The sequence below is a fragment of the Meleagris gallopavo genome, chromosome 10 (genome assembly GCF_905368555.1).
Source record: "Meleagris gallopavo chromosome 10, MGAL_WU_HG_1.1, whole genome shotgun sequence".
NCBI classification, from domain to species: Eukaryota; Metazoa; Chordata; class Aves; order Galliformes; family Phasianidae; genus Meleagris; species Meleagris gallopavo.
In genome coordinates this window covers 12,565,471-12,588,060 of record NC_139413.1, presented here as the reverse complement: position 1 = coordinate 12,588,060, position 22,590 = coordinate 12,565,471, and the positions used below count along the sequence as shown (strand labels likewise).

General features: G+C 40.6%; 1 long non-coding RNA gene across 2 annotated transcripts; it reads left to right on the top strand.

Moving 5' to 3' along the window:
- Nucleotides 1–563: 563 nt before the first annotated feature.
- On the top strand, nt 564–22,063 carry LOC104912268 (uncharacterized). 2 transcript variants are annotated; one of them, XR_014885239.1, is made up of 4 exons: nt 564–692; nt 7,274–7,392; nt 11,640–11,970; nt 12,768–22,063. It is a non-coding gene; the product is annotated as an uncharacterized LOC104912268 (long non-coding RNA). The 2 variants fall into 2 exon arrangements; XR_014885238.1 differs by having other exon boundaries at nt 11,640–22,063.
- Nucleotides 22,064–22,590: the final 527 nt, after the last annotated feature.

Genomic DNA, 22,590 nt, shown 5'->3' with positions numbered 1-22,590 from the left:
TAATAGTGCTAAGACGACACCAAAACAAGCCTGCTGCTAGGATCCTCTTTCTGCTAATTGATCAGAGTTGATAACATTAGCGCTTTTCTGCATATAAGCCTGTGGCAATTCTGCAGTATTTACACAATGCTGAGGATTATGGCTAGTGGAGCTGATGACTGCTGTCTGAAACCAGCTGTCATGTGATCTAAATGAACAAGGCAATACACATTAGGAAAGAAGGCTGACTTTGGTTATGCATTTTGTTTTCCTCCCTGATGTCCTGGCAGTGCTGTGAAGGTCTTTCAGGAGTCTCTTGACTCTGACATTTTCTGCTTTGCCCCTGCTGCATGCTGGGACTCGGCCAGGCACAGATATGTCTGGGCAACATCTCAAGGCAGCAGTACTGGGGCTCAGAGAAGGCTGGAAGATCAGGCTTTGTTTGAGTTGGCAGCTTGCTTACATTTCTGGCTGTGCATCTTTCTTCTGAGCTGCCATCTTCTGTGTAGGCTCTGATCTATCTGTTTGTGGACCTTGTTCCCCATTAATTCATTTTACTGCTCCTTGCCTCTGTAGATGCGGTCCATCCACAATCCCCTGTGACAGCAGCTTCCAGACACTTGCTGCTCTCTGTGTGAAGAACCGCTTTCTTTCATCTAAGAGGTGAATCTTCTTTATGGCCCACCAGGTGCCTCCATGTTCTCACAGTGCAGGTACGAATTAAAAAAACAAAACAAAACAAAACAGAGTGCAGTTGACAGGTTTCCCCGTGAACTAAATTTGACTCTTACAGTGTCCTGAAAGGTCAGTGTACAGCAGGTTCTGCACAGACTCATGAAAGATGATGTTTGGAGCTATTGGGAAGCTTTGCAAGAGCTCTTCCATTACGTCTACATTCTGTTGGTTTCAAATAACTTCTAATGAGTTTCAAATGACATTCTTTTGGTCATTCAGGGAAGGTTGCTGGGATCACAAATGCAACAGCTCTGTAAGTTTAGTTCATTTTGAAATAGCAGGTCCTCATTTGTGTATGGGAATGGTTGTATAGCCGATCAGGTAACAACATTTCCCTTATGCCAGAAAAACTTTGTGTTAGCTTCTGAGAAAAACTTCATGAATTCCTCCTTGGGTTTTTAATTTTTTTTCCATCCTAATGGCAAAATGCCCAGTGTGAATCAAATCCTTCAATTCAGTTTCCAAAAAAGAAGGAACTATTCTGTATGCCTGAAGTATTAATTAAAAAGAGGCAAAAAAGAAAGATTTGGACAGGTCCCAAACCAGCTCCTCAAATATAAATGTCTGCAACTGTCATATGAACTTCTCAGTAAATGAGACTATAATCCTTCCTTCCTAAAGTGGAAATACTACTTGATTAGCCCAATTAAGAGCGGATTTCTGACAGAATATTACTTCAGGGTACAGTTTCCTAAAGGATGAAAAAGTGCCAATTTAAAAACAACTATGTGTCACTAACATTATTAAAAAATGGAAACAAGGCCTGACATAATAAATTAACTACTAGAATTATATATTGGCCTTCAAAGCCATACTAAAGATACAGAGCAATTAGGCTATTTTTACAGAATGAATTGGTAAATCAATATCCTCTATACAGCTTTTAATTTGCACAAGTAGAGCATGATCACTGATACTGTATTTTAGTTTGTCCAGTTATGTTTTTTTTTTAGTTGTTGTTCTGCTTTTGCTTGTTTGTAAATGTTATTGTAAAGCCTTCTTTTAGCTCACTATGCTTATAGAGGGGCTGAGCACTTGCTGACCTGAGACCCTTTTCTCCTGGCACATCCATTGACATGCTGTTTCTTTTTTAAGAGGTCTGCAGTTTTTTAATTCTGGTGAACGCTGGCAGAAGCTGTTCTGAGCAGATGCCTACCCAGCTATCAGCACTTGAAAGGCTGGGCCTATTGCTGCTCTGTGGTCTCTGCCTTTGGGTTTGAATCCTGGAGTCCCCGTGCCCATTCCCCAACCCACCTGTGGTGTGGGGCAGGTTCCCTCTGTTTAACTTTCTCAAGACAAGGAGTATTAATTTTCCGTGAAGATTTCTGTTGCACAACATCCGTGGGATTTCACATTGAAAGATTGTTTATACGTGCAGCCATGCTTATTTTCCAGTTGCCCAAATTAAGACACTCTATAAAGAAATGTTCGTTTATTAGCAACTAGTGTTTGACAGTTTATTTCATGTAAGCCTCCAGCTTTCCTTGGCAAGCTGATTTGCATAATGTGTTATTATGTCTAAATGGAAAACTAAATGCCTCCATGTGGTCTTTAAATGACAAGTGCTTGTCAGCTTCATGCAATATTCAGAAGTAATAGATCCAAATCACAACTGTGCTCGCTGTGATGTATAAAGAGAAAAGGAAACACAACCCCAAAAACTTGTTGCATATCCTTCCTTGACAAATTTACACTTTGGTGCAGAATTGGCAATTCGAGTTTTAATGTGTTAAACGCTTTAGTTCAACTGTGAAGGAATTTACTACTGTAGCTTTAATCTGTGCTTCTTTTGAGTAATTACAGCTCACACCACTTTTTTTTTTTCTTTTCTTTTCTTTTTTTTTTCCCTGTTTATTTTCCCTCTCAAACAATGCAGTTCAGGGAATAATCTTAGAGTGGCAAGATATGCCCAAGAAATTCTGCCTTAATTACTTTTGCAACCATGAATGCTCTCTGGCAATGCTTATAATAGCTTTGGAATATCTGTTATGAAGTTCGCATCTGGAATAGTCCTTGGGTTTGAAAATTGCAGAGCTGCATATTGAGTTTATGCTGCCTTAAGGTAGGAAATGGGCATGTTTGTGTGTGGGTACAGGCTGCTGGAGGCTTCAGAAATGAAAGCTTTGTGAGTCAGTACTCAGTAAGAGTTCCTTCTGCATATTTTGCTTGCGTATTTGTGGTGTGCTGCTCGTGGCCTTTCAGACTGCCTCCATCGCAAGCACACCTGGAAGGAGGAAGTGCCTTCTGCTGAAAAAAAGAAAATCTTGAATTCCTGGTGCTTGATGAGAAGGGAGTGGAATGGTGGGTCCCCGAGCTGGCTGTGCTGCAGCTGAACCACGGCACTCAGCACAGCCAGGATGGCTTGGGGCTTAGGTGAGGCTACATCCTCTTTGTGGTACTGTTGCTTGTATCTCTCATGAAAGGTTAAAAGGTACACAGTGTTTCACATTTGAGATTAATTTTTAACATTCAAGATGGATGGATATCTCGTTTCCTGCTCATTGAGCTGCAGAGGTTATTTTCTGTTGCTGCTTTTGACATTGGTAAAGGCTTTTAAAGGCAGCATCAATTGATTGCAATGGTTTGGAGCTCGATGTTCAGTCGCAAAAGTTTGGCTTTTCTTTTTCTTTCTTTTTGTTCTGTTTTGTAACAAAAGCCCAGATTAACAACAGGGAGAAAAGAGAACAAGGTGAGAAGGAACTTTCTGTCTGGGATAAACAGGCTCAGTGCACGTAGAGTTATCACCAGTCCAAGCCTCAGCAGAGTGTTGGCATATTTAATTTTTTGCTTCCAACTGCACTTTTTGGTTGCTCGGCATTACAGAATAAGGAGCTAAGGAGAAGTAGTTAGAGGACAGGGACACAGAGGAGAGAAGTATGTGATATATTGTCACAGGAGGCAGGAGAGTGGCCAGGGCTTGTGTCACCCCTTGGGTTGTGGCATGGCTGGGGCATTCCCAGCACTTCCCTTGCTGGGGGCAGGCAGATGGGTGGGTCATTGCGTGCTTTGACCAGCAGGAAATGCTTTGAGTGTGCTCAAATATTTTGAATAGTGTGTATGTCAGCCATAAAAACCCCGGTATTAGCTGGCAGATAGGTGACAATTGGCCCAAAAGAGCTCTGTTTCCATGGAGAGGTATTTCTAGTGAAGGATTTAATGTCTGTGATGACCGTGCAAACAGCACCCTGTGTCACAGCTGCAAGAGGTGCCCTGCATGTGCTCTGACATGCAGCAAGGTGCATGCTCACATTCTGCTGCTCTTCCACATCTTCGGCTCAAAGTAAAACCCGCCCTGTGCTTTTTTGTAGCTTCATTTTTGTGTCCTTTGAGCACAGTTTTTTAAGTAGAGCAAGAGTTATCTCCTTGTATCCGTGCAGAGGGATGTACGTAGGAGAATCGCTGTGTATGGAGGTGTGTGGTTAAACTTGCCAGTGCCAGGAAGTAACAAAGGGCAAAGCTTTCTGTTGCCTTCCTGCACATCTTACTCTTGTCAACAGTTCAGGTGAAATTGTCAGAAGGAGACGGCAATCAGGCTGGATCCCAAGGCAAAGTGTCCAACAGAGCGAACTTTTAAAAGTGCCACGACTGATTTTAAAGCTATTAAAAGCCAAGGCAGTTCTTAAAAACTCCTCACCTTTCTCAGGGTAGCCTTAATTATGTATGTAAAATTGTCAATGAAGAATGCAGCATTTAAGGAACTCACGTCGAGTTTCAGTATTTAGTCCGGTGATATTAAAATGAAACAGGACCAACTTTGCAGGGGGCAATTATAACACATTACGGTGTGAATCGCACACTGTGATTAAACTCATAGGAGGTACTCAGCATCAGCATTTGCTTTGAAAGGGGCACTGATTACCATTTGTGCTATGCATTTTGGTAATCAGAAATCATTATGGAAAGTATTACATCAACTAAACAAATACCCCCTTAGCAGCATGAAATATACAGATTTTTAATTAAAAAAAAGAAAAAAAAAAAGAAAAGAAAAAAGAACAAAAAGCCATAGCTAGCCTTATATATGTAAGGTTTTTTCTGCACAGCTCCTACACTTGCTCAGCAGGCTGGATCCGCACACCATCAGGCTGAAGCAGGACCACGTGCTGCCAAATGAATGATTTGAAGTTAAAACACCTCTAGAGGGGTTGGGTTTTTCTTTCACATCTTAACTTCAGACCACTTGCAATTACATTATAAACCATCAATTACTTGTGATTTATAAAAATAGCCTTGCGAAAGAATTAAACTAGCAAGAGGTGTTAACATTTGCTTTAGAAGTCCTGAGTTACTCCTATTAAAAGGCTTTCCTTAGGATTTAAGATAGAGGAGTCTTAAGGTTCTTACTGTCATAAAATACCAACAGGCCTGTGTTGCGAAGGCACTATATTTTTCTGGCATATTTTGACACCTAGATCTACTAATATTGTCAGGGATTTGGAAGTGAGCCTTTGTATCAGGGCGTTAAGCACTTTTATTAAAGCATTTTTGCTATTGGCTTCTGAGGACATTCCACCTGGGCATGCTGTGCTGCTCCTGACCCACCACACATCCGCGCAGGCACTGCAGCAGCATGGGGCAATGGTGGGTGCCAGGAGATGCCATTGCTCACAGCAAAACTTTGTAGCGAGCCAACAGAAAACAAATAGTTGCTCGCTCAGGGCTTGCTTTCTGCTTTTCTTTGATAGAATGCAATCTAGAGAAAGTGTAATGTTAATCCCATAACATTTCTGGCAGTTGAGCACTCTGTGATTGCTTTAGAGATGCAAACTCATCTTCACTGTATCTTGATGATCTTTCCTCCTTTTCATCCTGCCGTACCGTTTTGATTGCTTAACATAAGGTCTAATGTCAAGTAATAATAAAGCAATTACAAGAAATACAATTCATTCTAAACTGCATTAAGGAAGAACTAAATTAAGGCACATAATTAACAACAACAACAAAAAAGATACATTCGGGACAAAATGTTTTAACCCCTATATTTCTTCCAGTATTAACTACTGTGGTGTTAACTCAAAAATGGAAAAAATATAGATTATACACACATGCACAGTAGGGCTTTTGGTGATTTATGCAGGGAAATTCACAGGTCTTTTATGCATGATTCTCTCTATGTAGTAGTATACTCAGTTTAAACTGTTCTGCTAATTTTTTTTTTTCTTGTCCACTTGGCCCAATTATAAGTGAATTGTACTGAAGGCGGCTCCAGTAAAAAACATGAAACAGCTCAATATTTCAAGTTGCCAGTGTTTCTCTCATATTTGTTCTTTTTAATTAGAGAGCATACCAAGTTCCAACCACAGGACCCAGTCATTTATTAAGTGATAGAGAAGCAGCAGTATTTTATTGACTAATTCCCCAGGCTTTTATTATGTTTCCTAGCAAAATGTGATTTATAGGAAAGTTAATAAAGGTATCTTCACCTGCTGCACCTGGAGACAGGACATCTACAAGAGGAAGACATTTAGACTAATAAGTGAAATCACAAATCTGGGAGATGAAATTGGATTTTATTTCTGGGAGTGTCAGAGGATTGATGAAGGTTCGAGTGTTTAACATCTCCATTCTTTGCTGATTTTGCCTATGAAATGAAGGTGATAGTTACCCTGGATTTTCAGAAAAGTTATGCTGACTGATTATACATTACGTATGAGTTTTTACAGATTGAAAGCTGAAAAGCATCATTAAAGTGCTGTTTCTCCTATATTACTTTCCATTTCCCCCTCACAAATGGTTGAAATAATTATTTTCATTTACCTCACTCTTGAATTGAAAGTAAACTCTTCAAAGCAGTGTTCTGCTTGGATTGATTCTGACACACATTTCTTGCTTTGTCTCCTTCTCATGCCACTCCTGCAGTGTCCCATGCATGAGTGCAGCACTGGGGTTACGGGGCTGGGACCTGAGATCGGTGTTTGCTGCATGCCCTACAGGCAGCCTCAACCACAGTTAGAGTACAACGGGATTGGACAAATGCAATTAAAAATAAATACATAGATTCTGTTTCTTAATAAGGTTAGGCATGCAATTGTGTGATGACTAATTTGTGTGCCTAATTACCATGATTGTATGTGCAAATCGAGTAATTATGTAAGTAAATAACCATAATCAGTTATTTTCATGGGTAATTATTCAATTTTAAGTACAATGGCAATAATTGGGTGTGCAAATTAAGCATGCAATTGTGCATGCATATTCAACACACACTTGTGTGTCTAATCTTTTCATACACTGCCTGCTTCTGATGCTTTTTCTCAATTTCCGTTGGATTTGTGGTGCAGCGTTAACAGGGATGCTGCTGGGACCAGGGTTTGGGAGTGCTCAGTGATCAATAGACGTGCACATGGCCCACTCTCCTGAAGGAGGGCTTTGCAGGTGTGCATTTTGCTACTTGGGCAAGGAAAACTGAGAAAGATTGAATAAATAATTGCATTTGAAATATACATATATGTAATTTTGTAAACTATTATGAACTTTTCACATGTTTGTGCTTCTATATACACAACTAACTTGTTTTTCTAAATGCTAATAACAGTGTCTTTGTTTTCATGCTGTACAGAATGGGAGGAAATGTCCTTAAGCTGTTGCAGAAGAGGAATATGCTGTACCAGCCCACCCACCATACACGTCTGATTTACAAAAGTACTTCATCACTGATCTAATTTGAGTCCATTTAAGGTATGTAGATAGAAATCCTATTGACCTGATTACAAGTAAAGTTTATCACTGCCAGGTGTTTTTAAACACGTCACTCTATTCATAGAATCATTAAGGTTGGAAAAGACCCCTAAGATCATCTAGTCTAACCGTCTGCCTATCACCAATATTGCCCACTAAATCATGTCTCTAAGTACCACATCTAACATTTCCTTAAACACCTCCAGGGATAGTGACTCCACCACTTCCCTGGACAGCCCGTTCCAATGCCTGACCTCTCTTTCTGAGAATAAACTCTTCCTAACATCCAACTTGAATCTCCTCTGATGCAACTTGAGGCCATTGCCTCTTGTCTTATCTCTGTTACCTGGGAGAAGAGGCTGACCCCCACCTTGCCACAATTGCCTTTCAGGTAGCTATAGAAGGTAATAAGATCTCCTACGAGCCTTCTCATCTCCAGACTAAAAAATCCCAGTTCCCTCAGCTATTCCCCATAAGACTTATGATCCAGTCCCCTCACCAGATTTGTTGCCCTCCTCTGAACATGCTTCAGGGCCTCAATGTCTTGTAGTGAGGGTCCCAAAACTGAACACAGTACTCAAGGTGTGGCCTCACAAAAGCTGAGTGCAGGAGGATGATCACCTCTCTGCTCCTGCTGACAACACTGTTCCTGATACAAAACTTTTTGGCTACCTGAGGGCACTGCAAGCCAGCAATGCCAGATTCTTCTCCTCTGTACAGCTTTTCGGACACTCTGCCTCAAGCCTGTAGCTTTGCATGGGGCTTTTGTGACCAAAGTACAGGACTCAGCACTTGGTCTTGTTGAACTTTATCCCATTGGCCTCAGCCCATTGATCCAGCCTGTCCAGGTCCCTCTGTAGGGCCTTCCTACCCTCAGGCAGATCGACACTTCCTCCCAACTTTGTGTCGTTTGCCAGCTTACTTAGAGTGCACTCAATTCCCTCATCCAAATCATCCTAATCAATAAAGATATTAAGCAGGATGGACCCCAATACCAACCCCTGAGGAACACCACTTCATCTATCTTAATGATATGCCCATACATTCAGGTGTTATCCTTAGAGGTATATACTCAGATCCTTCTGGAGTCAGGAGCCAAAAGCTGTTGCTGATGGCACAGCACAGCCCCTGGAAGCAGACCTGGTCATTTTGGTGCTACTGCAGTTCAGGTCTGTTCCAGGTGACGCTGCTGTCCTGGCCCTGGTGGTGTGGTCTGTGGGTGCTGTGTGACTCAACCCAGCGAGCAGCAGCTGCTCTGACACCTTGGCTACAGCACTCTGTGTTGTCTAAAGAGCTGCTCTTGATCAATACCTCTCCTCCCCATCTGTGTGAGCAGCGGGGAGGGAGAGGGAATAATCTACCTCAGAAAGTGTCTCACTGCTCTGCTTAGCTGAGGGATTTAATTTCCATTGTTTGTCTCCTGTGTCTCTTTCTGTTCTTGATAGATTTCCCCAGCCTCACTGATGCTAATCTCATTGTCCAGGAATCAGCAAAGGGTAATTAGCCTCTGTGATAATGATCTATCTGTCACAAGATCATGCCCTCTCATCACACACCATCTCAGATGTTGTCTAACCTAGCACAAGAATATGGAGCACAGCCATGCACAGTGGTGAGCGGCAGCTGCCGTTCTCTGCTCAGTGGGTCTGGGCTGCCTTCACTGTTGAGACAGGGAGAGTTCCTGATAGGCAGAACCTGGAGACAGCAGAAAAGAAAACCAAATAGTACTTTATGGCTAAAAACATGACAGTAACAACAAGAAAAAAGTCATCTTGTTTTGATATTACTGTGGAAAAGTGTTTGACTTTTTTCTTTATTTGTTAGCTATGCTATGAAATTACTTCTCACAGCATGGCGCGCCTTCTGCTTTTGATCTTTCTATTCTTTTAACATAAGAAGACATCTTGTTTTCATTGAAATGAAAGTTCTTGTTCAGGAGCAAAGCATTTCTCCTGGCCATTTCATTTCATAGGTAGTATTTAAATTTTAGGTTTAGAAGCATTGTGAATTGAAAAGATAATGTCTGCAAAAGCAGAAAGGTGTATACAAGTAAACAAACCAGTTTGCACCTCCCAAGCTCTTTGCTCTCTAGAATGGAGGCAGAGGTGCCCAAGTGTTCCTTCAAGTGCCTTCTTTAGCCATCAGATCAGCCTGGCCTCCTACACGCAATGAGAACTCACACACATCAGAAAGGGGCATGCTCAGTCCTTTATTTCATGGCACTGAAAAGCTGAAGAATCCATTCTTTATGAAGTACTGGAAACTTTCTATTAAAAATTCAGTTATACCTTCACAGGAGGGCTTTATTTTTAAATTGCACCTATCCCACTCATAACATAGCTATCTTTAAATATACATAGACACACAATGACTTTGAACTACAATATCTGGAGAATATAGTTTTCCAGATATCTATAAATGAGGATAATTGTGCTGGCCTTCTATGCAGTAATATGACACTGAAGCTGAAATGGGGAGAGAAATCACTAATTATAAACAATAAACATTGGATGTTGTCATTTTACAATTCTGCTGACTTCACAGAGCTGCAGCTGCCTTATGGAAAGTCTTACAGAACTATTCTTTGTGTCAAAACAATTCTACTTATGTAGCCTATATTTTCTATATTTCCTTATTCTGTGTTACTAGAAGCATTTGCATTAAAAAAATATCTTTGTTTCTTAAGAGTTCATCTGTTCTGCTGCTTAGTGTGCAGTGCTGAGAAAACAGAGATCGGCAGGAACAACAAAAGCCATTTCCCCAGGTTAAGAAGTCTATTGCCATAACAAACAGGAGCAACACAAGATTGCACCTGACCTGCTGCCCTGCCTTCTCCTTTCCCAGAGAGATTCAGTCAAAGATATTGCTCAGGTCTGACAGGATGTGACCTTGGGGTACTCCAGAGAATTCAGGACAGGTTGGAATTCTATGTAATTTCTTTGGAGCTAAAGTGTTACTGCAGTCATTCATAAAAACCTTCCATTTGAAGGGATATTGATCTCCCGTAATGGCAGAATAAATAGCTAAGCAGGAATCCTAAGCAAGCCAGCTTTAACGTTATTCTTTCTTAGCAATGTGCAGACACTGTAATTTTATGCACATTCAGGAGCCTTTTCTAAATGACCTTAGTGTGTGGAGGCTGGACCACAGCTGTCACACAGCAATTTGGGGATGCTACTGAGTATAACTGTGCTGCACAAAAATACGATGTGTTGCTGCTATTTCTGTAGTGGCAGTGCTCCCCCAAAATTCAGTATCGTCATCCCTGATGCAGCATCTCCAGGTATCAATGCCTGCCCGAGTGCAGTGTTATGCTAACAGGTAGCAATGCTGCAGTCTGCAGCCAGTGCTGCCTGCAAGCTCCCTGCTGCCTCATGTCATGGGGTTTCTGGTACAATGTAGGGCTTGGTGTGGTGGGAATAGCAGGGAATGCTACGGTCACCTGTGCCTGAGAACAGTCTACAAGTAACTTTTGAGTGCTTGTCTGCTGATGAGGAGATGCTTGCAATGCAATTGGTTTTGTGGGCAGCAAGGAAAGGCAGGTGTCTTCCTGGTGGTGTTGGCAGCACCTTGTGTTTCTTCATGGCTTAACCAAAAGGAAGCAGAAGCCCTTGCTGGAGAAGCGTGAATGTTGCTCCACCAATTTTGATTCAGAAAAAAACCCAAATCATTTGTGAAGAAGTAACAACAATGTTAATTTAGTAGGCAGCTAAAACTACAGCCAGTCACGTGTCTTGGAAATTGCTACTAATCAAATTTTGCCCATTTTTCCCAGCAAAATGCTTTCTGTCCTGCTGTTTGTCATGTCTTGTTACTTCTGATTATACTGTTTGAGACTTATGCCTTGACTTAAATAGAAAAGCACTATTATTGCAGCAAAGCTGTTACTTGTTTCTTTAAGGCCACTTTTAGGCATCCAATGGTGGAAGTTCATCCTTTTGTTTGTACAGTGCTCAGTTCAGCTGATGTGGTATTGAAATGTGAATTGTAAATGAGTCAAGCACCCTGTTTCATACAAAGCCTTGCCCTGTCCTCCCTGCAATGACAAGGTTGCTGGTAAATGGGAACTTGCTTACAATGGTGTCTGAGACAGCAGTGAGCAGTGCGACCATCAGAACAGCACTAAGCCAATCATTCCACTTATTTACAGTGGGTTTCTATTTGAATTTCACACGTGTTTAAATTGTTACACTATCAGCAGGTGGCTGTGTCCCTAATTCTTTTTTTTTTTTTTTTTTTTCATACAGGACTTCTTTGCTTGCAATGTTTGTATTTCACATATGATGAAGAACTTCAAGGAAGAACTTTACCATGACAGAGTACTGGAATAGGCTGCCCAGAGAGGTTCTGGAGTCTCCTGCTCCGGAGATATTTAAGACCCATCTGGACACTTTCCTGTGTAACCTGCTTTAGCAGGGCATTGGACTAGATGATCTCCAGAGTCCCTTCCAGCCCCTACATTTCTGTGATTCTGTGATATCTGTGCACTTCTACATGTGTAGGATGAATGAGAGCTCTGGAACAGGGCTGTAGTTCACCAGGAGATGAGACAAGGCTAAGATGAGAACAAATAAAATAGTAAGAGCAATGCTAGTAATGAGTTAAGATAGAAAACTGGAAGACTGTGAACTTGTTGTTTGCTTGTGCTTATGCTACAGTCTCTGAAACCACTCAAGACGTATGAAATGCGAAGCAATATGAAAGAAATCTGTTTTTTTTGGTTCATCCCAGAAATTATAATTTCAAGAGATAGTAGAATTAATTTAATTTGTTTATGTTGTGAAGAGCTTAGAATATAATGGAAATGTGATTTTTTTAAATTGCCAGGGGTGCATGAGCAACTGCTAGCGTGATGCCTGGTAATGCACATGGAGGATCAGGGGGCAAAATCCCAACCTTCAGCCTGGGAGGTCCTGAGGTAGCTGCCAGCACTGCATGTATGCTGCCCATGGCAGCTCAGGACAGAACTCCTCCCCTGCTTCATACGGATCCTGCTTGCTTCCTTAGGATGCCTTGGGGAACAGCCTGGCTCCTTGGCATGGCAGCTGGAGCATCCTCTTCTTGTTCTGTACCTGTAAAATAATTCAGGGCACCACCTGCAGAGAATCACTGTACTGGGAAGGCAATGAGGAGACTCTCCATGGCCCTTTGCTGGAGGGCAGGATTTGCCTCTGCATTTCTCTCTGCTATCATCTAGCTATAAAACACAGGAAATAATCTTTTCCTATGTCATAGGGATACAGGCAGCTCAATTAAAGTTTATGAAGCGTGATCTGAAATCTTTAGAACTAGAGCATTATGGATATGCAAAGCAGGACTTTAAGTTATTCATTACCATTTATTATACTTTGCATCTATTTTCTTTTTTTTTCTAGAACAGAGGCTTGATCAAGAAATATGCCTGACTTCCTGAGAATTAACATGATTTTGAGGAGAAATGTGGTAATTGTTATTTATACATTATAGTCTCCCTAGCATATCATTTCATCCACATATCTAGAATAAGTTACATTGACTGGATGGTAGGATTGTGTGCTAGGATTTCTTTCTAGTTCCAAAAAAATTTGATGCTCATGTACACTTTTTCTATTGAGATATGCTTAAAGGTATTTTGTGACGTAACATCTATTTTTTCTATTGACAGTGATTTGTTTGTGGTCACATAAAATATCTTCTAGATTGGATCTGAGAACGAACATTAAGGATTTGTTTACTAATGATTTAGGAAAGAAGATTTACTCTGCTTTAAAGGCAGCTAGAGAGACTCATTTGGTTGGATTATAGATAGTAAGAAAGAAATAAAACTCAAAGCCCAATATTTAATACATCAGTGTCACAAAAGAAAAAAGCGACTGACAAAACAGGATGCAATAACCATAGGGCTACTGGTTGCCTGCTTAAATGGTTGAGCTAAAAGAGTTGTAAACAGAGCCCACCTGTCCATGCTTTGCTTTTCAGAAAGCCCAGAAAAGGAAGCTTTGAATTTTGCCAGGTAAAATGTTTTCTGCTTACTTGCCCGCTCTTTCTCATCTCACTGATTTGAGTAGTCCTGCCAAGTTTCATGAAAACAGAATCCTTAACTGTCTCCAGATACTCTGCTGGATCATTTTAGCTCCATTATTTCAACGGAGCTGTATAATTTTGCATTGGCAGAGCATTGGTCTTCTGTATTTATGCTCACCATTAAACCAGGAAATCCTTATCTAACATATCTGGTTGTGTAGCAGTTATGACATTATTAAGAGCAGGTGAAGCATCTCCAGCCTTCTCTCATCCCCAAATCGAATCTGAGCTTTCTGGTTCATTGTTTGTACAGAATGTAATGCTAATGTTCTTTTTCTAACTTGATTTGAGTTGCTATCACGGCCCTGAATCAGCTGTGGAGCCCCTGTAGCAATGAACAAGGTAAAGTATGTACCTGGACTAAAAATAACAAGGTGATACATTGTGACCTATCACATGTTCTTTCTGTATTTGTATGAAACAAAATGCATTAGCAGTGAATAGCACCTTACTATGGAGCTCTTAAGAATCGACATAAAGCATGTTTTGTTGGTGTTGTCACAGTAAGAACCGGGATCACGACAACTTATGTGATAGCACAGCAGAAGCAGTAGAAACGTTCAGGATCCTGCCTCAAAACTTGCTGGCATTTACCTGAGATAAAATAACATCTATGTCTTGAAAAAAAAACCATTTCATTCTTCTTCTGCTTCACATTGATAAGTCCTGATAATGAATGAATAGCTGCTATTTTAATGAAACATCAGGCATTTACAGAATCGGAGGACTGTGTTTATAATTACATTATAACCACATTTTTTCAACCATTTTTTCTTAGATTTTGCATCTAGAGATGCCACACAAAGGAACTGCTAAAGGCACATTGGTTGTAGGCTTAGTGCTGCCTCTTCAGCTTTCTGGCTTTTGAGCTGGGATTTAATCATAAAGCTCCAGCTGAACTTTGTGGGCTATGTACTTAAAAGATGATCAGGCACCTTTAAATCACTTTAGCCCATGGGCCCAAAGGAGAGAAAAGTCAGATCGGGAGTGCATACAGATGCTCCAAAGCTTTTTCATCCACATGTGGGCAAACTTTTATGCTGAAGCTATATTAAATTGCTTAAGGCAAACAAAGCTACTTTGTTAGGTATACTTTTAGGTAGTCTTAAAGTTTATTTTTACTTGATGATGACATTTGCATTGGGAGTGAGGTACAAAGCCCACAAGGGCAGCATCAATAGAATAGATATTGAAAAGAGAAAAAAAATCCATTCTTTTAAAGTCTTCTATACTTGTAGATGCGAGACCTACTCCTGCAATAAATGAAAGGGTGATAAGGAAATGTGCTAGAGGATGGTGAAATGACATAGGTCTGTGAAATATCATACTCACTTCCCAAATTTGTTTAAAAAAGAAATAACAGAACACATTACAAAATAAAAATGAAAATCCCAGGAAAACAGTACAGTCAAATTTGTTCTAGAGCAAGACCTCTCCCCTTCCTTTCCTCTGGAGTAGGGGGTTACAGGCATGATGGTGTAAAGCCACCCCTGCTAGACTTCAAACCTGCAATCTACAAGTGCTCCTCAGGAAGGTCTGCAAGGAATCTCAAGCACCAGGTGGTGTGCAGCCGACATGGCAGGGACCATCTGTAGGATTGCCCATGTCCTGGGCAGAAAGAGTCTCTCACAAGGAAAAGGTTTCATGTGGTTACTGCCATATCCAAGTGGCAGCTCATCATCCCTCAAGTTTAGATTGCTATGGATCAGGAGAGCTTAGAAAGGCCAAGGAGAGAACACAGCTAAACATGACTGGATTTCTTTACACCTTAGAGACTGTGTAACGCACAGCCAGGCATGAAGTGCAATTAAATACTGTAGAAATGCTTTTTTGGGGTGTTTGGGTTAGTGTGAAGTGACAATGTGTCTTAACTTCAGCTGGAATTAAATTGTTTTCTTCATAGTGTCTGGTATGATGCTATGTTCCAGTTCTAGGAGAAAAACAATGTTGATAACACACTGATATTTATAGCTGCTGTTAAGCAATGCTGTACAGAGCCAAGGCCTCTCCCAGCGAAGGGCTCAAGGAGCTGTTGGGAACAGAATTAGGACAGTTGACTTAGACTGGCCGAAAAGATATTCCATACCATATGACATCATGAGAAAGGAATTTTAAATGGAATGGAAGCTCATTTCACTCTCTTCACTGCTCAAGGGGCATGCCGGCCATCAGCTGTTGGGTGGTGAGCCATTGTTTGTGCATCACTTGTTACAGACAAGTATATATATATACATATACTTGACAGGATATATATATACATTATATATATATAAGCACATATATATAGTTATAACTATTATCCTTTTCTTTTTCTCTATCTCAGCAAACAGTTTTATCCCACAAGTTCTACGCTGTTTTCAGTTCTCTGCTCCATCCCACTGTGAAGACGAGGAGTGAGGGAATGACTGTGTGGTTCTGAGCCACCTGTGGGGTTAAACTGCAAAGCAATGATAGCTTGAGGGCAGCAGAAACCCCCACAGAGCTTGGCCATGTCCTCACATCACTCTTCATTGCAGCAGCTACCTTTTCTCTCTGCAGAAAACCTCCAGAAGTCAGCTGTAACATCTGCAGTTTTTCGATCTCCTGAGATGAGAGAGGGATCCTGACTGAAGGACTTGCAGGTATGAGATAAGGCAGGCAGGTAAGAGACAAGGCGGCCACCTCTGTTGATCCCTCATCCTCACGCGTGGTAGTAAGGAAAAAAGCTATGAATTACAAATTATGAATTTTGCTTTGGGTGTGGACTCACTATTGGTGATGTGAGTGAAGACCTCAGGCACTTCCAGGCTGGAAGGGAAGAATGGGGCCAGATGCACATGAGGCAGTCAGAACAGACAAAGCTCTGTACACCCACAGCCTGCTGGTGAGCACTGGGTTTTGAAAATGGAGGAAGGTAAAGAGAGTACGAATGCAGATGGCCGTGGCTGTTGTACACATGGCCATGGTTGGCTCCTCCCTATATTCTCTCTAGCGAATCTTGCTTCCTTGTTCAGCGTTTTCATAATTAATGGCATATTATAACTACATAACCCACTGTCTTTTCTATCCCTGACCCACTTCCCAGAAGCCCCACTCTTTTCCATCCCTTCTGCCCCTTCCTGCCACTATAAGAGATGAGCAGAAGCAGGCTCTCCTTCTCCGCCTCTCTGGCTCAGGTGACCTTCCCACAGCTGCCACTTTGAACCTGCCTCACTGAGGGGGCTTGTGCTCTCTGCAGATCTAGAGGAGTGGGACTTGGCTCCAGCAGGCTTGCAAGTGCACCCCTGTAGAGAGGAGCACGGATAAATGGAGGATTAACTACAGCTACAGGTCTGCCGTCAAAATGTCTGAAAAGCCTGTTTTTTAAACAACCTGATTGCATGTGGGAGAAATTTGAGTGACCTGCACTTCTTAGCTCTTTTTTTGTATTTTGTGGTATGTGTCAGTGAATAGAACTTAATAATACTTCACCCATATGAACCTCTGTGATTGCGTGCAGTTTCAGGAGAAAAACAAAATTAATTCTCTCACTTCATAGTAGTTTTTTGGATAATAGGCTGACCTTTTCTATTTATTTTGTACATAGAAAACACTACTAATTCATTAAGATAGGGATCTGCAGATTAATGTTTTAAGTGATACTGAAAACAACAAATTATGTTATTTACAGAGATTTGAAATTATGCTTATTTGAGGCTGTGAGTGCACAAAATTCAAAACATAAGAATAAAAATATCTGCGACAGAAGAGTCAAATCTTACAGGTTTCTGAAATTTGCATAATATGAAAATCAACAACAGCAATGCTCGTGAAGAAAACAGATAATGTAAAATGGTATTGGTTCTTATTCTGATTGCAAATCAACCATTAAGTCACTATCAGTCTATTGCTTTAGTTTAGAAAACCATTATGTAGATGAAATATACTTGTTTTCAGGTAATTCTTTTAATGATTAAGTTTGCTGGTACATCACCATGAGGTGTCACAGTATGATGATAACCAGCAAATATAATAAAACAGTAGTTACACATAACAAATACTATTGCAAGTAGATCAACACTATGTTTTCTATGAGAGACACTGTTGAGATTTGTCTAAAGATTCAATATAATTTTTAATTTTTACTATTAAATAATTGTTACATCTTGAGAGAGAGAAATTTCTAGGGATGGGAGCTGCATTCATTGTCATAATCAACTCCAAGTGCTCATCAATGACTGCTCTGGGATATTTTGGCTCACAGGGCATTGTTTGCACCATTACCTCAGTTGTTGGAATTCTTTGGTACATCCTTTCTATTAGAAAAGGTCTAGATACACTGAAACATTGCACATTTATAAAGCAGATGAAGAAACTAGTCAGGAAGCTTGCTGACAGCAAATTTCGTTTAGCTAGTTTTACTATAAGCAATTTACTCTGCATGTGCATTTCTGCATTCAAATTGTTCTTTATTAAGATCCTTCCCTAATAATATAAAAATGTGTTTATAAAGCCTGTAAGTGGTTTCTGTAATAAGATTTTTAATGAGTTGGAATATTAAATTAAGTTTTGTAGAAATGCTTGAGGTGTTGTTATAACTAACTTACAAACTGTACACCATTAACTTTATCATATAGAGTAATTTTGGTTTCCATTCAAGCAATATACAGCTCCAAAGTACTAACTGTCAGATACTTTGCACTGCAAATGGAGTTTTGCTGACTATTTAGCAATAATATCTGTGGTTATGACATCTGAACCCTGCTGGGAGAGCAATTCAGCTAGTTGGTCAGCCCAGGGGTGGGCTATGTTGTCAGGTCCTGCGCTCCTTGCTGGGTGGCATAAAGCAGAGCAGCCCAGCAGCACCACAGGCTGCTTAGCTGGCACTTGACTGAGACTGGCTGGCTCTCTGGGGTTTACATTCTCTCCCCTTTGCTTGCATCTGGGTTTCCTTAAAAGTAAGAAAATGTGCAGAGATCCCCAAATATTTATTGTCCCAATGGACAGTGTGCCGCAGACGAAGCATAGCTAACTGTAAGCTGCTCGTGTGTAAATAAAAGTGATTAATGTGATTGCAGAACAAGCAGCAAGCTCAGATTTTTTCAGTTGTGTTTTTGCACTCTATAGCTAATACAAAATCATCTAACATAAGATGTAAAACTTAGATTATGGTTCTTCCTTACCCCCACCTTTTTTAAAAACTTCTACTTATAGTACAGAGAACTCATGCTCCTAACTTTCGAAAGGCAGGGAAACTGCCACTTTGGGGTCTTCCAGAACAACTGATTTTTGCTTGTGAGTTGCTGCCCTCTTTGTTCCTGGCAAAAATGCTGTGCATTGATGCAGATGGTGGTGTAACTAGGACCTGTATAAGTCTTATCATCCAGCCAAATGTGCCTTTGCCATAATGGGCAATATTTTTCATAACCTGGTAGATGAGGGAAAGGATTGTGCAGCTCTTCACTGTTTGGACAAGAGGGCAACAGCAGCTGAGGAGTGAAACAGTGCATGACACCTCATTTGGATGGCAGGAGTTGTCTAAAACAGATGATGTGCTACTTTTCCTAGAGGTCTTTAATCTCATTTGTAAATCTACAGATGCTTTTTGTTTCTTATTCACATTTTACTTCACTTTATATACTCTTCATTTACCTTCTCATTTCTTATTCTTCTGACTTATTCGAGGTTTGTCATATCAAGTGGCAGGTCAGTGAAAAAGCTCCCACTGAGTCGGAAGAAAATGTGTTTTGTCATTATTTTGATTTTGACTTTGAGAAGTTTGAGCGACAAGCTCTGATCTTCCAAACCCTGGTGATGTGACAGTGGGCCAGTCACAACAGCTTATCCTGTCTCAACTCCTTCATCTACAAAATGACAGTAAGGATATGTACCTCTGCCAAGTGCAAGGAGAAGAAAGAACAGCATTATAAATAAAACCAAAGTATTACTATGATCTATTGTGTAGATTTAGCATCCAGCATTAGTTGAAGTTTCTAACCCCAGGGAAGCATGGAGCTGCTGGCCATGTAAGCTGGAAAGTGAAAAGCTATCTGTCACTCTGGCAAATTGTGCATCTCAAGTGGAGATAGCAACAGATAGAAAAAACACTACACGCCATAGCGATGGCAATGACTTTCTTGTTTCAAGCAGAATTTGGTTAAGGTATACTGTTATTACTGCTTGCTTTAAATTAAAATACATTAAACGCTGCCAGTAAACTGAGAGCTGGCAGCATTGAGAAACACAGAGCTGCTGCTGAACATTCTGCAAGGCTAACTGCAGTTATTGAGGCACTTACCATTGCAGCAAATGGGCTGCAACACCAGATTTTAAGATATCGGGACTGTGCTGTTAAGCTGTGGAGCATCTCAGATGTGCTGCTTCTCCTCATGAGATTGATGGGGATTCTGCTGTGCTCTCCACACTCCAGTGCAGAGCACTGCAGGGCATTCTGCATGTTGAGAAAGGTCAAAACAAGACTACATCAGCCTCTGAACCTAAAAACTCTGAACTCTTTTCTACCTATTAGGATGAATGAAGAAAAGCTGTGTTTTGATGTGTGACATCCCAAAGAATTGCTTAAGGCAGACGAGAAAGTTACCGCTACTTAAAGGAAGGAATGCTGTCTGTAAGCAGGATCTCTCAAAGCACAGAGCACAGCCTGGCTCCAACAAGCTGCCTTCTAAACAGGAGCTATCCACACTGATTTGGTAATGAGGTGCTCATCTCTACTGTCATTAAAATGTTTCCGTCTTTTTAATTGGTTAAAGAAAAGTCTATTGTTTATTGTAAGGTATTACAGAAATTGTGTTTAAAGAAACGGAACATGGCGTGTGCTACCAGTAAATGTTACCTTGTACAATTCATAACCTGTAACTTGCATTGTTGCAGCTTGTGGAGGAATATGAGAACTGCTTTTGGCAGAAATAAACCAGTGCAGCTGGGAAGAGGCTGCTCCTGCTACAAGCCTGCACTGTGCCCAGCTGTGCATCTTCAGCTCTCTAATTCAAAGATGGGTTATATAAGCTCTTGACCTGTGCTCATTTGTAAATATTACAACTTGCTTCAAGTCACTAACTGCCCTGCTTGACTTCAAAAATATTATTTCTTGCTTTGTTTTTTTTTTTTTTTTTTCTTGCATTAAGATGGTATTCTAGACGTTGGCTTCTAATATCCTGGCTGCTATGTTATCGGCACTGATATTTTTTAAAAAATAAGCAGAAAAAAGCAAAATATTTTATCTATTTGCTCATGTCTTCACCCATGCACGCTCATTCTGATAACTCTGATACAGTACTTCTGTAAGCTGTAATTTTCTTTTTATACCACATTAAATGAAGGGTGCCCAGAGAAAATGAAAGATGACTTGCACTGATCTGGGAGAGGAAGGTGGTACACAATGAGCCTGGGACTGATCCTCTTAATGTCATGCTGATACTGATGATATACTCAAGTACTGCTTCTCTCTTTATAAGGATGTAGACTGGGGAAAGACAGTAAGGTGAAAGATGGCCATGGAGTGTGACTCAGGGGATAAGCATGTAACTAAAAGCTTGCTGTGTCTCAGCTATGGTCAGCATTGTGACTGCTAGGAATTTCTCCTGGCAGTTCTACCAGGCTGTGAAAACCAAATATATGTAAAGTTACTGTTCTTCTGCTTTTCCTCTCACCTGAACAGAAGTACTGTTGTGTAAATTTAACAGTTTCACAGAGGGGCTTCTGATTCTCTCCTTCTTGCTCTTTTCAGGAATGTTATTTTCTAGATTTTGTTAAAATCTTAGCGAAGGATGAATTAATACAGTATAAAATCTTTTTCAATTCAAGTCACAATTAGAATTTCTGCTGGTCCAATTGGTTTTGAGGTAAGTAAAAACCTGGACATATGACCTGTTTGCCTGATCTCCAAACTCTGCTTACACTTGTGACATTTAATAAGGATCTTATGTATGCAGAATTAAGAAGCCACATTCTGCAGCAAGTTCTGTGTGCCTGAAATGCACCATCCAGGCAACATTTTCAGCTTAATTAAAATCTGAATGCTTTTATTAACAAGCTATGACAATTGCAAACTTAGAGAACAAACCAGAAGATAACTTTTTCAGCTGTTTCCTTTCTGTGTGTTCTGCTAATGCAGGTTGCCCAAAGGTACCTCTTCCATGCAGAGCCTAGCTTAGCTTCTATATAAACTGTGCTGCTCACCTTTCCATAGCTGGAAATAGGTGCTGCAAAAGGGCTCTGGTAATGTGCATTTAAGGATTATTACAGCTGCTGAAATATAATGCTGTGATTTTAGTCACCATTCCTGCAAACTCTCTTAACAGGAGCCATTTTACAATGAAGTATCTTGTTGAAGCCAAATATTAATTTACAAAATCCAAAATTGACAATAGTAAATAAAGAAATAAAACTTCACTTATCCTAAAATAAAATGCAAAAGCTTGTCCTTCATATTCTTGCTTCTCTATATTGTGCTGACAGGCTGTGGGTGGCTACCTAATCCATACTGCAAGGAAATGTGCTCCCTGAGTTCCCAGGCTGCATGACAAAAGAACCAATGACTGGGAAATTGGCCTGCTGGCTTCCCTTCTTCCCCCTTCCCTGTCTTGTGGATTAATCTGTGGGTCACTCATAAACTCATTACCATCTCATTTTGCCCTAATACTTTGTCTTATCTGTTATTGACTCCTAACTCTTTTAGGAGGTAATTTCAAATTTTCCCTTCTGGATGATCCAGCGTCCTTACTTTTTGGGAGATGCTTGTAGATGCGGTAGACTTGGTGCCAAAATCCTTTCTGTCTAATGTGACTACTGAAATCATCGACCAATAAGAAGTGAAATACTTCCTTTGGAAGATGATGTCCAAATCTGCATTTAATCTATAAATGTGTCATACTTCATATAAACCTGTAACTGGGATTGATGCTTGTGGCTTATTAAATCTTCATAGACACTGTATATGATGGTGTATGGGAACTGTTGATCACAGTCTGAACCTCTAATTGACCACCTGAGGCAAGCAATAAGTCAGCTGCAGGAGCACAGGTGAAGGCAATTCACCTGCGCTACTGGAAGGGGTGGAACATGGCTCCACCTCTCCTAGACCCCATTTAAGTGCTGACTGCCACTGAAGAAGGATCTCTTTCTGGAGATCGCTCTTTGTGGAGTTTATTGCGAGTC